Here is a 13,996-nt window from a genome sequence, read left to right as displayed (position 1 = left end):
CTCTGGGGTTCCCAGTGCGGTATACACATAGGGAGGCCCTAGTGCCTCCCTGGACCAGGACTGAGAGGCAAGGCCTTGGACGCTAGTTTTGGCCCTCCTGTTAAGCCCCTAGGTGAGACCTTGGTCACTGTATGTGCTGTGCCTGTTTCCTCTACTGTTGACAACAGTTTTTATTTTTTGTGTCACTTTTGGTTGATGGGCTGTGCTTTCTTTGGATCAGCGCCTTTCTGGACTCTGCTGAAAAGAGTCCCATAGTTGGTTAGCAGAGCTACCTTTGCTGTGGGAGAGGTTCATGCCTAAAAATTATATCTTGGTTGGATGGTCTTGAAGGTCTAATCCAGGTCAGGTCCATAGAGAACTTTCCATGAAACTTTTCCTGTTTTGGCCCAAACACATTCTTCTCTTTCTTTGAGCTCATCAAGTTTTTTGTTTTTGTTTTTTTTTCTATCTTATTTAGGCTTGTAGTTCTGTTTTTATTTTGATATATTATTGGACTTTTTCATTATTACATAATTTTAAAATTTAACCGCTTGACTCTCTAAGTAAATTGTAACTTCTTCGAGGACAAGGTCTTTGGTGGCCATATATTCCCTTGAGGACTTCCTACACAGATGATCTTTGTACAGGCCTGTTGAAAGTATGTGGAAAGGCCTCTTTTATTTTAATTAGCTTTATCCGATGTGGTTAACTGTAAAACACTTGGCTCCAAATTGGTTTAAACAGTTATGATGAAAGCTGTTGGTAGCCATCAAGATCCCCTTCGCTAGGCAGATATGCCCATCCCCCCCAGCACTATGGCTGCCCATGGTTCACAGCCACTGTTCTCTTGGCAATTGCCCTCAGGTGAAAAGGAGGTTACACCAAAGAATGCCTGTCAAAGGCCAACTGAGTCCAGTTGGGAAGCCAGTGCACAAAATGTCAGGCTTCTTTCCTCAAGGAGGAACTGACTCTGCTGTAGTCTATATTTCAGAGTTCTGGCAGAAGGCAGTGTCCAGCTGAGTCTACAGCTCGCTCAGTGCTTCCCTGGACCCATGTCCTTCCCTCATGCCTCTTCCCCTGAGAGTACAGCCCCAGAAAGACCCTTCGTGAGCTCTGCTTTTAGGGGGCATGATCCAAGACAATAATTATGTTTGCATTTTATTCTCTTTTGACTCTTAATTTCTTCCATTGGAGAAAAAAAAAATTAGAATTGATTCCGCCTTCTGTGTTGCTAGTTCTGGGCTAGGATTTGTGGAAGATTTAATTTAAAAAGGCTTTGTCAGCCCACGTATGAGACTTTTCAGCAGCATCTCATTTTAGACATCTCATGTCATAGTCTCCCTTATTTCTGGAGATGACCCAGGAAGTTCGACATTTCTGTATCTTTCATCCTGAACCTCCCAGGCAGCCTCCCCTGTGTAGAACTAGCTCCCAAGTTCTTTGTCAGACTTTAGGTTACCATAGTTGTTTCTCCAAATATGGTCACCGGTGTGCATTTTATGAGTTATAAATTAGGACTCATAGTAAAAATGGGGCAGAACATTTGACCTTTGGGCAAATCCATGGTGTGCCATCACAATGAACTCGGCTCAGTGATATAGATAGCCAATAATAGGGCATGCTCAGGGTGCATCTCCTAAAGAAATTATGGGTGTCCAACTCTTGGACAGGTGCATGGGCTGATTTCTGGAGAAGAAGGGTCCTTTATGCTTCTCCAAGTTGAAGGACATGAAGCCAGATATCCTACATTGAAGTTACAGGCTAGAAGAGAAGTGGGTTTGGAGCATGGCAGAGTGATGAGGGTATGGGAGTCACTCTCAAGGAAGCTGGGTTATCAAATATGTGAACAGGGTTAATTATTACTGAACTTCTTTGAGCTTTAGTTTCCTCATCTGTAAAAATGGGCATGATAATAGTACCTAACTCAATAGGTAGATGGAAAGATGAAAAGTGATAATGTATGCAAGTGTCTCAGCACTGAACCTGGCACAGCAAGCACCTAAAAATGTTTTTCAATATTATAAGTCATGCCCATATGTCGAGCTATCTATCAGCTCTATCACTAGGTAAAGGAGGTACTGATGACTCTCAGAGGTTCTTATTATTGTCTAATGTGAGGTTTGAACACAGAAACCTCAGATTCTAGGAAAACCTCACAATCTGTCAATCAGATCACCAGCTCCAGCCTTTTCAAGGCCCAGGATGGCTTAGAATGCACAACTAGGAATAGACAGAGGTGTGGAGTACCCTCAAGCCAACTCAGGGCCACAGACCTAGGAGCAGTCAGGTTGAGAAGAAGAGAGGGCTAGTGAAGGAAAGAAGATTGGCAGCCTAGGGTGTGTGGGAAACCAATGGAGCACATAGGTTTGGGTTCAGATCCCAGCTCTGCATCACATTAGCTGTATGAACTTTCACAACTTACATAACTTTTCTGAGCCTCAGTTTTCTACGGTAACATGGAGTACTATGTACCCTACAGTAAGAATCTGTGCTCATGTGTGTAAAATGCCTGGTGTCTAGCAGGTTCTCAGTAGACATCCACTGCTATATTTCTGGGTCAAACCCTCTAAGCTGATTTTGTCTGCAGCTATACACCCCTCCCCATCTGGCCCCTCACACTGCTGACAAAGCCTTGATTCTGGATGGCAAGGCTACAAGTTTCTTTCTACCATTACAGAGAATGGTGCTTGTTTTGATGTCTCTGAAGCCTGTTCAGCCCACGTGACCCAACACTCTGGGGTTCACATTGCAGACAGTTTTTGGATTCCCTGTGCATTCCTCTACAGCTGGCCCAGGCGAAGAACACCAGGATGGAATGTGGGCAGACATTCGGCCCCACTCTCTTGCCCTGAGGTCTGCAGCAGCTGCTCTCCAATTAAGCATCCCAGTTCAGACAAGGCCACTGACCTTTAGTTCACCTAAATAAATGTACTTTAGGAATTCTGGGATTTTACACATTCCTCACATGGCTTTCCTTGGGGCTTTTGAGTTTTAGAGACTTTCTCTGATTACGCTCTTACAACATTGAGTCTTGGGGATGACTGTGCCCTCAGAGCCACAAAGCTGGGAGCGCACATGGTAGTTCCCCACCAGTTGAACTATGGCAGGCTGTGGGTGAAGCTTCCTCTTCTGAGAGTGAGTGACTCTCTGGAGGGTTGTCATGACTTTGTCCTCTTTAACTTCATTCTTCACACTCAATACGTGGAGGCCCTTCTCACGCATTAAGGGTTGGAAAACTATAGCTCATGGTTAAATGTGACCCACCACCTGTTTTTGTAAATAAAGTTTTATTAGAACACAGCCCTGCTCATTTGTTTACTTATTGTTATGGCTGCTTTCATGCTTCAGCAGCGGCAGAGTGTAATAGTTGCAAAGACCATGTGGTCTGCAAAATCTAAAATATTTATGACCTAGCTCTTCATAGAAGTTTGCCTACCTCTTCCCTGTATCATCTAGGTGAATTTAGTATCAGACCATATACCCTGGGACTCGGATAGAGAGGTGTTGGTTCAGGGAGATTCTGGGCTAGAGCTTCCCTTCTGACAAGAAATCCCTTTTCCTGGGAAATATTATAAACATATGGCAGAGGGAAATCTGAGGCTGCATAACTCAGGTTGCCCAAAGCATGTTCTATAGGCCCCTAGTCCTGTAAGAAGTTCCCAGAAAAAGAACTTCGAAGTCAAAGATGTTTGAGAAACACATTCTTCAACCTTGTCTCGAAGAGTCACAACTCTTCTTAAAATTAGTATATTAATGGCTCTTAGAAGTCCTATGGGTGATGAACCTATGTGCTTTGTTTAACAATGTTTCTCTAATGGAATTGATCACAGAGTGTTTTTTACACGTGTACCTCAATTATAGCCCACAAAATCTTAAAACAGATTTGGGAAGCAATGATCCAAAAAAAAAAGGCAATTTCATTGATTTAAGAAATTATTTATTTGTTAATTCCAGAGGACTCTCACCTAGTTTTAGGAAAGTGTAGAGAGATCACGTATTCAGCCTTTCCCTACACTAAATCACCTTAATGAGTGTTGCACAATCTGGGGTGCAAAGATTCCTTCTCTTGATGATGTCTGGCCCAGTGAGACATATGTAGTATAAGAGTTTGAGAAGTACCTAAACACCAGCACTGCAGATGGTGAAGTTGGATGGTAGAGACATCAGTATCTGAGTCATATGGGGCCTTCTTGCTCCTCTTCTCCCCTGAACTATGCTAATGTTGGCAGTAGAAACAGGAGAGAAGCTGCCTCTGTGGGATCACCTTGTACTCTGGGGTGTGGAGAAGGAAGGGCATCTTGAGGGTAGGCAAGCCCACTAGAGAGAACCCCAGAAGATGATTTGAGTTGTACACATGCACAGCCCCTTCTGGCCAATCCTACCCTTTGCCCATCTCATATATTCGCAGGAGTGACTGGGACAAAGGAAGGATATACACCCTTAAGAGGTACTTCTGACTGGAGGTTGGGGTTGTTCTTTCTTATTTCAGCTCAAGGACACAGAGTCCCTTAAGGAACTTACTGTCTCGTGGGAGAAGAAGATTGAGAAGGCATCACAACACTCTATCCTAGCTGCCAAAGTCTGATGCGTGATACTGTCCTGGAGGTCTTTTGAGATCCTCTGGCAAAGGAGAAGCCAGACAGGGCCACAGGGCAGATCAGCCAAGGTAGAAAAGTGGTGGAAACATATTGAAACATGTTAGCAAGAGCCAGAAAAGGAATTTTAGTTCAGTTCATCACTGTAGGTTCAGGCCTTGTTTCTCAAATTAGACATGAGAAACAGGTTTATGCAACAGAAAACAAACTCAAACCTGTAAAGCAGAAGTAACCCCAAAGAGAAAATGAACAGAGTGCCTAACAAGTAATTTTAAAATTCTGAATGAAGCAGCAATAAGAATCTATTTTATCTGGATCAGAATAATAGGACTTTTAAAAAAGAAAAGAAACAATGGAAAAGCTGCTGGAGGTTGGCCGTGTCCCATACTGCCGATAGGAGTAAACATTGCTGCTACATTTCTGTATGCCACAAGAGAGCCTTCCAAGTGTTGCTACCTTTTGACCAGATGGCTTTATTTCTAGTAATCTGTCTAAGGGAATGAAGCAGGCAAGAAAAAGCTTTATGAACAAAGGTGTTTATGCAATATGTAATATTGAAATATTGGAAGCCTTCTAATGTTCAATAGTAGGGGAAGGATTAAATAGATTGACCCTTGAATACAATTGTATATTTTACAGACTGTAAAAATGCTGCTTACAAAGATGCTCTTAATGACATGAAATTCCTTTGATATAGCATTAAATGAAAAATGCAAAACTGTAGAGAATTATCTAAATCATTTATACATATGTATAACATGATAGAGTAAAAAAATATTTAAAATACATTATTTATCAATGGTGAGGTTATGAGTACTTTAAAGTTTTTTTCTTTTATGTAATTTTCAATTTCCTACAATGATTATGTGTTATGTTTATAATTAGACTATTTGAGCAAATTCTTTAGCAGCTCAGAGATGGGAGAGAACATTGGCCTGGCGTAATCAGATGCTTCATGAAAGAGCTGAGTGGAGAAAGGCCCTGCGGAATATGACCAGTGGTGCTATGAAAGATGGATTGAGTGGGTCCTACTCTCCCCACTGGACAGCTGGGGAGCCTGAGACCTGTGAGTAAATGTCTTTCTCGAGGTTACTCATCAGCACTAGTAGTCAGTGTGTGAACCCATCTCCTGATTCTGGACACGTGGGTTTTCCTTAGGCCCAGCTGCCTGGTGACAGTGGGAGGAGCCCATGGGCCTCTGCTCATTATATCTTAGCTCTTTCCCTCTGTTTATCTGGAATGACTGTGAAAGCAAGCTTGAGACACTTGCTCCTGGCCCAGAGACCTTGCTTGCATGCATCTCCCCTGTATGTCTCAGCAGCCTTTGCTCCAAATCACGGGGGCTGCTGCTCGAAGCCAGCAGCATTTGGGAGGATACTACTCTCTGGTTCACTGAGACTAAATCACTTCCAACACAGTGAGTACAGAACAGGTAATGTGTGCTCTCATCAGCAGTGTCTTACGCTAGGGGTGACTCTGTAGGTGGGTGCCTTCCAGACGTAGCTGTTCGTTTGAACACACTTGATCAGAATGTGCATTCTGGGTTCTTTGCGGGTTTACTGGGGGAAAGCAGCAGCAGAGGCTGGTGACAGGAAGTTGAATGTGCAATAAAACAGCCCACAAAGAATGGGTGGCATGGTGTGAAGAATAGGAACTTAGGTATCAGACAGACTTGGGTTTGAGTCCTGCCATAGTTGTCTCCACTTAAGTTTCCTTGGTCAAGTCATTGAATCTTTTTGAGCCTCAGTTTTCCTGACCTGCCGAATGGGCATGATGATACTAATCTCACAGGGAGAACAATAGTGATGCTCCATAAATATAATAATATGGCTAATGACAATGATGACTTTATTTTTAAAAAGTTACTACTTACCATCGAATATAATTGGGTAATATTTGATTCTAAACATGTTATAGCTTAATGGTGCAAAGTGGAATGTGGAAGAGCAGTTTGGGGCAATTGGAGCTGTTTAAGAGGCTACAAGAAGGGTGAGGCATTGCAGTGGCTTTTGGGGGACAGCATTGCTAAGTGGTGGGCAGTGTTAGCCCATAGCTTTGCCTACACTGAGAGAACCGTAAATAGGTCTGAGCCTGCCTTGGATTGGGTCCTTGCTGCAGGAAGGAGGCCGCCTCACTCTACCCATGGACCACATTCTTACCATCTATGTGCCTCTGCTTACTTCATTCCCAGCCTCAAGTGGCCTCTTGGCCTTTCTGAGTCCCATTACCTTTCCAGATATGCTCAATTTTTTTCTTCCCTCCCTCACACCTACCTCCCTATCCAGAAGTCATTGAATTGGTCAAAATGATTTCCTCCTCTCACTCTGCACTGTCACTGTGCCTCTGTTGGAGATGTTGTGCAGAGCGGTGGGAAAAGTAGTGGTACCAGACAGAAACAGACAGTCTCTGCCACATATCGGTTCTGTGGCCAAGAGCAGGTTATGGGACTACTATGAGCATCAGTTTCATTGTACAAAAATGGGAATCATATTTATCATTATCATCTTTTGAGCACTTATTATGTGCGAAGTACTGCAAATAGCTGTAATTACTTCCCTTAGTGTCTGTGGATATGCCGTAGTGTGCCGACAAATGTTTAAAAACTTGCTCCCTAAAAACAGTGGCCTTGATTTGTAGCGCGCCAGTTTCTGGGGGGTAAACATTGTCCCCGTGGTTAATTTCAGCCTGCCAAATTGATGTCACTGAATACAGAGCTGGAAAAGAGGTGGAAAATCAACTCCCACAAATCCTGAGAGCTGGTATCTAGCATACTTTGAGAGAAAGAGAAGTGCCATCATCCCTCTCCTATGGGTGAGGCAACAGAGTCTCACAGTCTTTCGTGACCTGCCTAGGCTCCCCCAGGTGATAAAGGCAGAGGAAACTCCGAATCAGGCCGTCTACCTGCACAGCCTCTGTTCTTTATCTCTGCTTCACTCCACTATGAGTCTGTTACAAGGATCACATATAACGAGGGCACTTTTGATGTGGCATGCTGTGCAGCACACAGTAGGTGCTCAAAACTGATGGCTGTCACTGAAGTCATTGTCAATGATAATGTCATCCATTGGATTTTCAGGCCCTCCTCTGAGGCTGGGCATCAACAACTCACTCTAGAAGAACTGGGGTGGAGGACTCTGAGGCTGCTCCTCCATCTCTGTCTCCTTCCTGCCACAATTCATATTTTACCTATTTCCCTGGTGAGAATATTTGAAAAATGTCTTCAGTTCAATAATGACCTCTGCAGCTGCCAGAGGGCAGTTTGTTATTTCACGCTATTTAGGACAGAGCTTCATAAACACATTTAAGATGGTCCATGTCCAAAAAAAAAAAAAAAAAAGGAATGGTCAGTAATCCTGCTGGTTGCTGTGGGACTGGGAGAGGAAGAGAGAGCACATGCTTCCTAAATGGTCATCTGAAAAGCTTCCAGGGAATCCGTGTGATTGGCCCTTGGCCATTTAAAGAAAATCTCTCCTTAACCCAGCTATATGTGCTTGCGCACCACACACACACCCAAGCTCCCAATCACTATAGAGTCAGGAGTGCTGATTACACTATCAGCAAGAGGATTATAAATATGGGCTGAGGGTTCCTTTGGGTATCACCAAGGGAAATACCAAGGAGACCATATATTTTCTCATGCAGAGGTCTAGTTGGAGGGACACAGCTTCCTTCAGGGCCCAGGCTTCTGCCCCATGGAGAGAAGGGAGGTGGGATTGTCCCCATGGGAGCAGCCTCATCATGGAGATCAGTCTCAGGGCACATGGTTCTAAGTCAAGGAGCCCAAACAACAGTGAGAACAGCAAAAACAAATATGCCAGATACTGACCCTACCCTGTTATAACCCTAGTTCATGGCTGAGCGGACTAAGGTTCAGGAACGTTAAGCAACTTGCTCCAGGCCAGGCGCTCTAAGGATTTTATAAGTACAGTTTCTCATTTGATTCACAGAGGTCATCATGCAATCAGTGCTATTAGTTTTCCATTAGATAGGAGTGGGAGCTCAGAGAAGTTAAGTAAACCACTCAGAATCACAGAGCTAATAGTGGGGGAATGAATGAGCACTCATGTGCCTTTAACTCAGGAGTCTGCACTCATGCGACTACCCGGTGAGCTTTCCTGGAAAACCTGGGACTATTGACCCCACCCAAGTCCTGGCTTCCAATCTGCCTTCAGAGAGCAGCTCTGCGGCTGCTGCAGATGCTTGACCTTGAGGAGAAATGTATTCTTATGTTTTCATTTTAAAACCCCAAATGCCTTCTTATTGCTTACAGATGCCACACAATTTCCTTCCAAAACATGCCAAGTGAATAAGTGGAAGATTGTTCCAGATTGGTTAGAGGAAGGCTGTGTATTTCTTCAGCCTCTGACCCCTTCACTCAATCGACCTTGTTTTGTACGAGACCTGCAACAATCAATTCACTGCCACCTCAGCTCCCATTCTTAGGTAGCGACCAGGACTTTGGGGAGCTGCGTAAAAGGGGGTAGTGCTTTCCCAATGAGAAGGGCAGCCCTTCTGTTCTTGTTGCCTCTACCCTGGTTCAGACCCTTATTATCTCTCACCCAGCACTGGCTGTATAATTTGTAGGACTCAGTGCAAAACAAAAATGCAGGGCCTTTGTTCAACAAATATTAAGAATTTCAAGACAGTGACAGCAGAGCCTTAAACCAAGCATGAACTAGTCTAAGCATGGGGTGCTGTGAGCCTGCACAGGTCTCCTGCCATGAAGCCAGCACTGATCTCACTTGGACTGTGTGGCAACTCCCTCCTAACTGGTCTTCCTGCCTCTCATCTCCTGTCTTCAAGTCTTTTTCTGTACTGCAGCCACAGTTACTTTCCTTGATTGTATTTCTATGTAAGACGATTCACACCTTTACAAAGCAAAGGCCTAGATGGACATAGTAGGTGCTACAGAACTGTTCCCACTAGACCTGGCTTTCTCAGCCTCAGCACTATTGACATTTTGGGCCAGGCAATTCTTGGTCTTGAGAGGTTGTCCAATGCACTGTAAGATGTTTAGCAGCATCTAATATTTAGATATGTGGCCTCTACCTACTAAATGCCAGTAGTAGCCCTCTCCCATCCGTTGCACATTATGACAATCAAAAATGTTTCTAGACATGGCTGAATGTCTGGGGGACAAAATCATCTCTGGTGAGAAACACTGCTTTTCGGCCCAGAGACCCGGAGTTGGGGGCAGGGCCCATGGGATCCATGGGCAGCAGGTGAGGAAGGGCTATGCACCCCTGAAGTCACCATCTGGTCTGAGATTGGTTCTGTGGGAGTTTTAGGGGGCATGGTTGTCCTTCCTGACATCACTGTCTCTTCCACCCAGGTAAGACATCAGGTCCAAGTCACTAAAACTTTAAAAATAATCTGTTTCAACTTTCAGCTTATATTATTTTCTGGGTATTTTACAGGATTTTAGAGATCATCCAAATTAGGGCAATTGCCTGTGCTATGGATAAGGAAACCAAGTACTAGGGAGTTAGTGACTGTCCAACATGGTGGACACCTGTTACTTTTGCTGGCCTAGTTCTAATTTCCCTTTTGTAAAGGAGCATTGATATGATTTTCTTTGAGGAACTAAAATCTCATGTTATGTGATGGGCTTGAGCAGACTCTTCCTTCCTGCTTTGGGGCTGATCACATGACCCCAAAATGGCCAATCGGAGTTTGTTCTGGGATTCGTGCTGAAACTCTTGGGAGAGAGGCCCCTTTATTGTTCTGGGGGTGCTGAACTGGTAGAACAGAAGCCTAGTGTTTGTGGGGTGCACCTTTTTCAGGAAGTCTAGGTGGAGCAGGAAGGCAGAGCTGAGGGATGGAGAACATGGGTCCTGCAGGCCTTAGTTGGGGTACTGCAGGCCTTGGTTGAGCTCCTGAGTCTTGGTGGGTCTGCAGGCAGATGTACTGTTGGACTTTGCAGTTGTATGAGCCCATAAAGTCCTTTTTTTTTTTTTTTTTTTTTTACTTTAGTCAGTTTGAGTTGAGTTCCTGACACTTGTATCCAATTGGATTGTGACACATCTGGGGTTGCAAGCACTCTAAAGGCCCATGTCTAGGTCTCCCCCGACTTCAAATTCAGGGGTTATTTATAGCAAAATGCTGCTTATAGAGGCTGTGTGAAAGCTTTGATGCAAGAGCAATTTTGTATGTGATGGCCCCAGGAATCAGTCCCACCCCTGGCAAGTGTCACAATGCGATAGCACTCTGGTTCCTGGTGGCACATACTTACCACGTCGCTGTGAGGTTTCTTTACCACTCATTAATGCATTTGCAGGAAACATCTACCCAGAGACACAGCAAGGAGCAGGCCTCATAAATCTTTTAAACTGACATGAAAGAAAGGCTTTGATTTTTCCAAATGCAGGGTAAAAAGGGTAGCTTCTCTGTTTCAAAAATATTTATCTTTTGAGCATCTTCAGGCCCAGAGTTCATCAAGTGAATTTTCCTTTTAGCCATTAAAGTGAGCTGTTAAAAGCAGCCAGAATGGAGATGTATTTCCTCTTTATTTTGCTACCCCAAGGCTCCAGCTCTTACAGTGGGGTCCCTTCTCGACAAGCCCAAAATTCTATCACCAGCATGCTTCAGGTTTTGCATAATCTTGTCTGGTCCTGAAGGAACTACCCTCTAGTGGGGGAGACAAAGAGTAAGTACTAAATTAAAATACAGGGATTAAATGTGCCAGGAAGGAAAGCATGAGAATTGTGTGTGAGAACAGTGGTGGGTTGCCCGGTTCAGCTTGGGAATCAAGAAAGACTTCCTGGCAGAGGTGACAGTTTGCCTGAGTCTTAGAGGATGATAGAGATTAGGTAGATGGAAGGCAGAGGAAACATTCCAGGCAAAATAAATGAACGTGTGTGTGGAGCCGGGGGCGGTATGAGAAAGAAGAGCTTTGTTTATTCAGCCTCCTACCCAAAACTACCCAGATTCAACACTCTTGGAATCCATTTCACCCAGTGAAATCGATATCTCTGAAATGGACTGAGGCAAGCAGAGGTCATAGCCTCAGGCCCTGGTCCAGAAATAGTAGGGCACAGTCTTGAAACAAATCTAATGTGGGTGGGTGTGCAGGCAAAATTAACAGGTGACAGCTGGGGGTGCAGGCAGGTGCAGGTGATTCATTTGTTACCACTGCCAGCCCACATTTGTCACTCTTCACTATGAGCCAGGACCTGGCTGGGCCCTGGGGACACAGAGACCCTGCCTTCGAGGAATTCGCAAACCAGATGAGTGAACAGATGATGCCTGCACTGTGTGGTGATGAGGACTCTGGAGATCTGGAACTATGTGATGGTATCTCTGGTAGAGATAGCACAAGAGGTTTGGGGGTCCCAAAGAGGGCAGTCCAATCTGCCTGGAGAAGTCCAAGAATGCTTCTTGGATGTGGTGGCATCTAAGTAGAGTCCTGAAGGACAAATAGGAATTAGCTAGTCAAAGTAGAGTGAATGGAGGGGCACTTCCTGGGGGTTTGGGGTATAATGGGTAAAGTCCTGAAGGGGAGAGAAAAATTATTCTTTCAGGGAATTGAAAATGACTCAATGTGGCTAGACAACAGAGTTCTGGGGGAGAGATGGGGGTGCTGAGATGCGTCACTCAGGACAGGTTGACCAGCACAGATCACGAAGGACAGCATGGGGCAGAGATGGGGAGAAGGATTGAGAAATGTTACGCAAGTAGGATCAGCAGGATGGGGTAGGGAGGGAGATGTGAGAGAGAGTGAACTGGAAGTCTGTGCTTGGTAATCAAGAGGAGCAGGTTTGGAGAAAAGTTGATGAATTCCATTTGACTATGTTAAGTTGAGAGGCCTGTGGGGTGTCCCGCATAGTGGCTAGAACTGTGGGCTTGAAATTCTGCAGGAGGCTGGGGCAGAGCAACAGGTGCATGAGTCATTGGCAGGCAGTGGAGGTTGAAGCCATGGGGTCAGCCGTGTTCACGAGGAGTGGAAGATAGCAGGAAGAAGGGGTATAGGATGAGAATACCACTGGACTTGAAGGATATATCTGGGTACTAGCTAAAGACAGGGATTGGTCAAAGATGATCAACCAAAGAGAAGGAAAGAGAGGGAAGGAACCAGAAACCGAGAACAAAGGGCCAAGGATGAGTGGTCTCTTGTGTCCACAACTATAGAGAAAGGGGTCATGGGCTGGATGGGGCTTCTGTTCATCAGACAGACTTGCTAATTGGTGTCTGCATCAAGTAGAGGGGACCTGGGTCATGGCATGGGGCTTGATCACAGGGCAGGAACTGATTTTTAGGATATGTTCAAAGATAAGTGGTTAGCTGATTTGGAGTTGAGTCACTATATCACCTGGTGGGGGGATGCAGAGTGTTTTCTTAGGGAAGTGGGTCATTGCTTTTTCACTTTTTCCATTGTTCTTCTCTTGCACATCATGGTATTCAGGCAAGATATCCAGGCTCTCTCTATACTTTATTTATTCATTGGGTTCCTTACTTCATTTAATTCAATGAATAATGATTGGAGAGGGCTTAGAGCAATGCCTGGCATAAAGCAAGAGCTCAGTAAATGTTAGATTTTTAAAAATTGTTTGTCATTTTGAATTGCTGTTGATAGTGGCAGACCACACTCAGGTGATCTCCAATGAGTCACGCCCTTGTATGATTACCTCCCCTTGGGTGAAGGCAGAAACCATGTCTTGCTTCTAAACCAATAGAATATGGCAAAGGTGATGGGATGTCTTCCCCTTGATTAGGTTACCTTATATAGCAAATGTGATGGATTACAATTCTCATGGTCAAACTATGTTATGTGAAACTCTTTCTTAGCAGACTAGAGAGAGGGAGACTCTCATGTTGGTTGTGAAGATGCAAGTTGCTCTGATGTTGACTACATAACATGTCAAGGACATGCAAATGGCCTCTAGGAGCTAAGTCCTACAACCAAAGGAACTGAGTTCTACACAACTACGTAATCTTGATAGAAGACTCCAAGTCCAGACAGGAATACAGCTTGGCTGATGCCTTAATTGCAGTTTGTGATTAGAGGATCTTTTGAAGCTGTGCCCAGACTCCTGAGCCACAGAAACTGTGAGATAATAAATGTACGTTGTTTTAAGTTGCTCATGTTGTAGTAATTTGTTAAAGCAAAAATAGAAAATGAATACACTTATATTCACTCATTTAACTAACAATTATTAAGCAAACACCAGCTGGTCCAGATTTAGCCACTGTGTCAAGGAGAAGATATATGACACAGTGCTTATCTTCAGGGGGTTCCCAGTGAGTTTCTGAAACAGTGGGTTCCCAAAGCAGAAGTTCCAAGGAAAGGGAAGAGTTTGTGGGAACACGCCTGAAAGGGCTCAAGTATCCTGGTTGCTGGAAACTTTAGTGGAGGAAAACTTGTTACTTGGAGTAGGCTTGAGGCAGGTATCATATCCCATGGCCTTGGCATCCGCACTAGAGAA

The sequence above is a fragment of the Rousettus aegyptiacus genome, unplaced genomic scaffold, assembly GCF_014176215.1.
Source record: "Rousettus aegyptiacus isolate mRouAeg1 unplaced genomic scaffold, mRouAeg1.p scaffold_m13_p_4, whole genome shotgun sequence".
NCBI lineage: Eukaryota > Metazoa > Chordata > Mammalia > Chiroptera > Pteropodidae > Rousettus > Rousettus aegyptiacus.
This window is presented reverse-complemented; position numbering follows the sequence as displayed.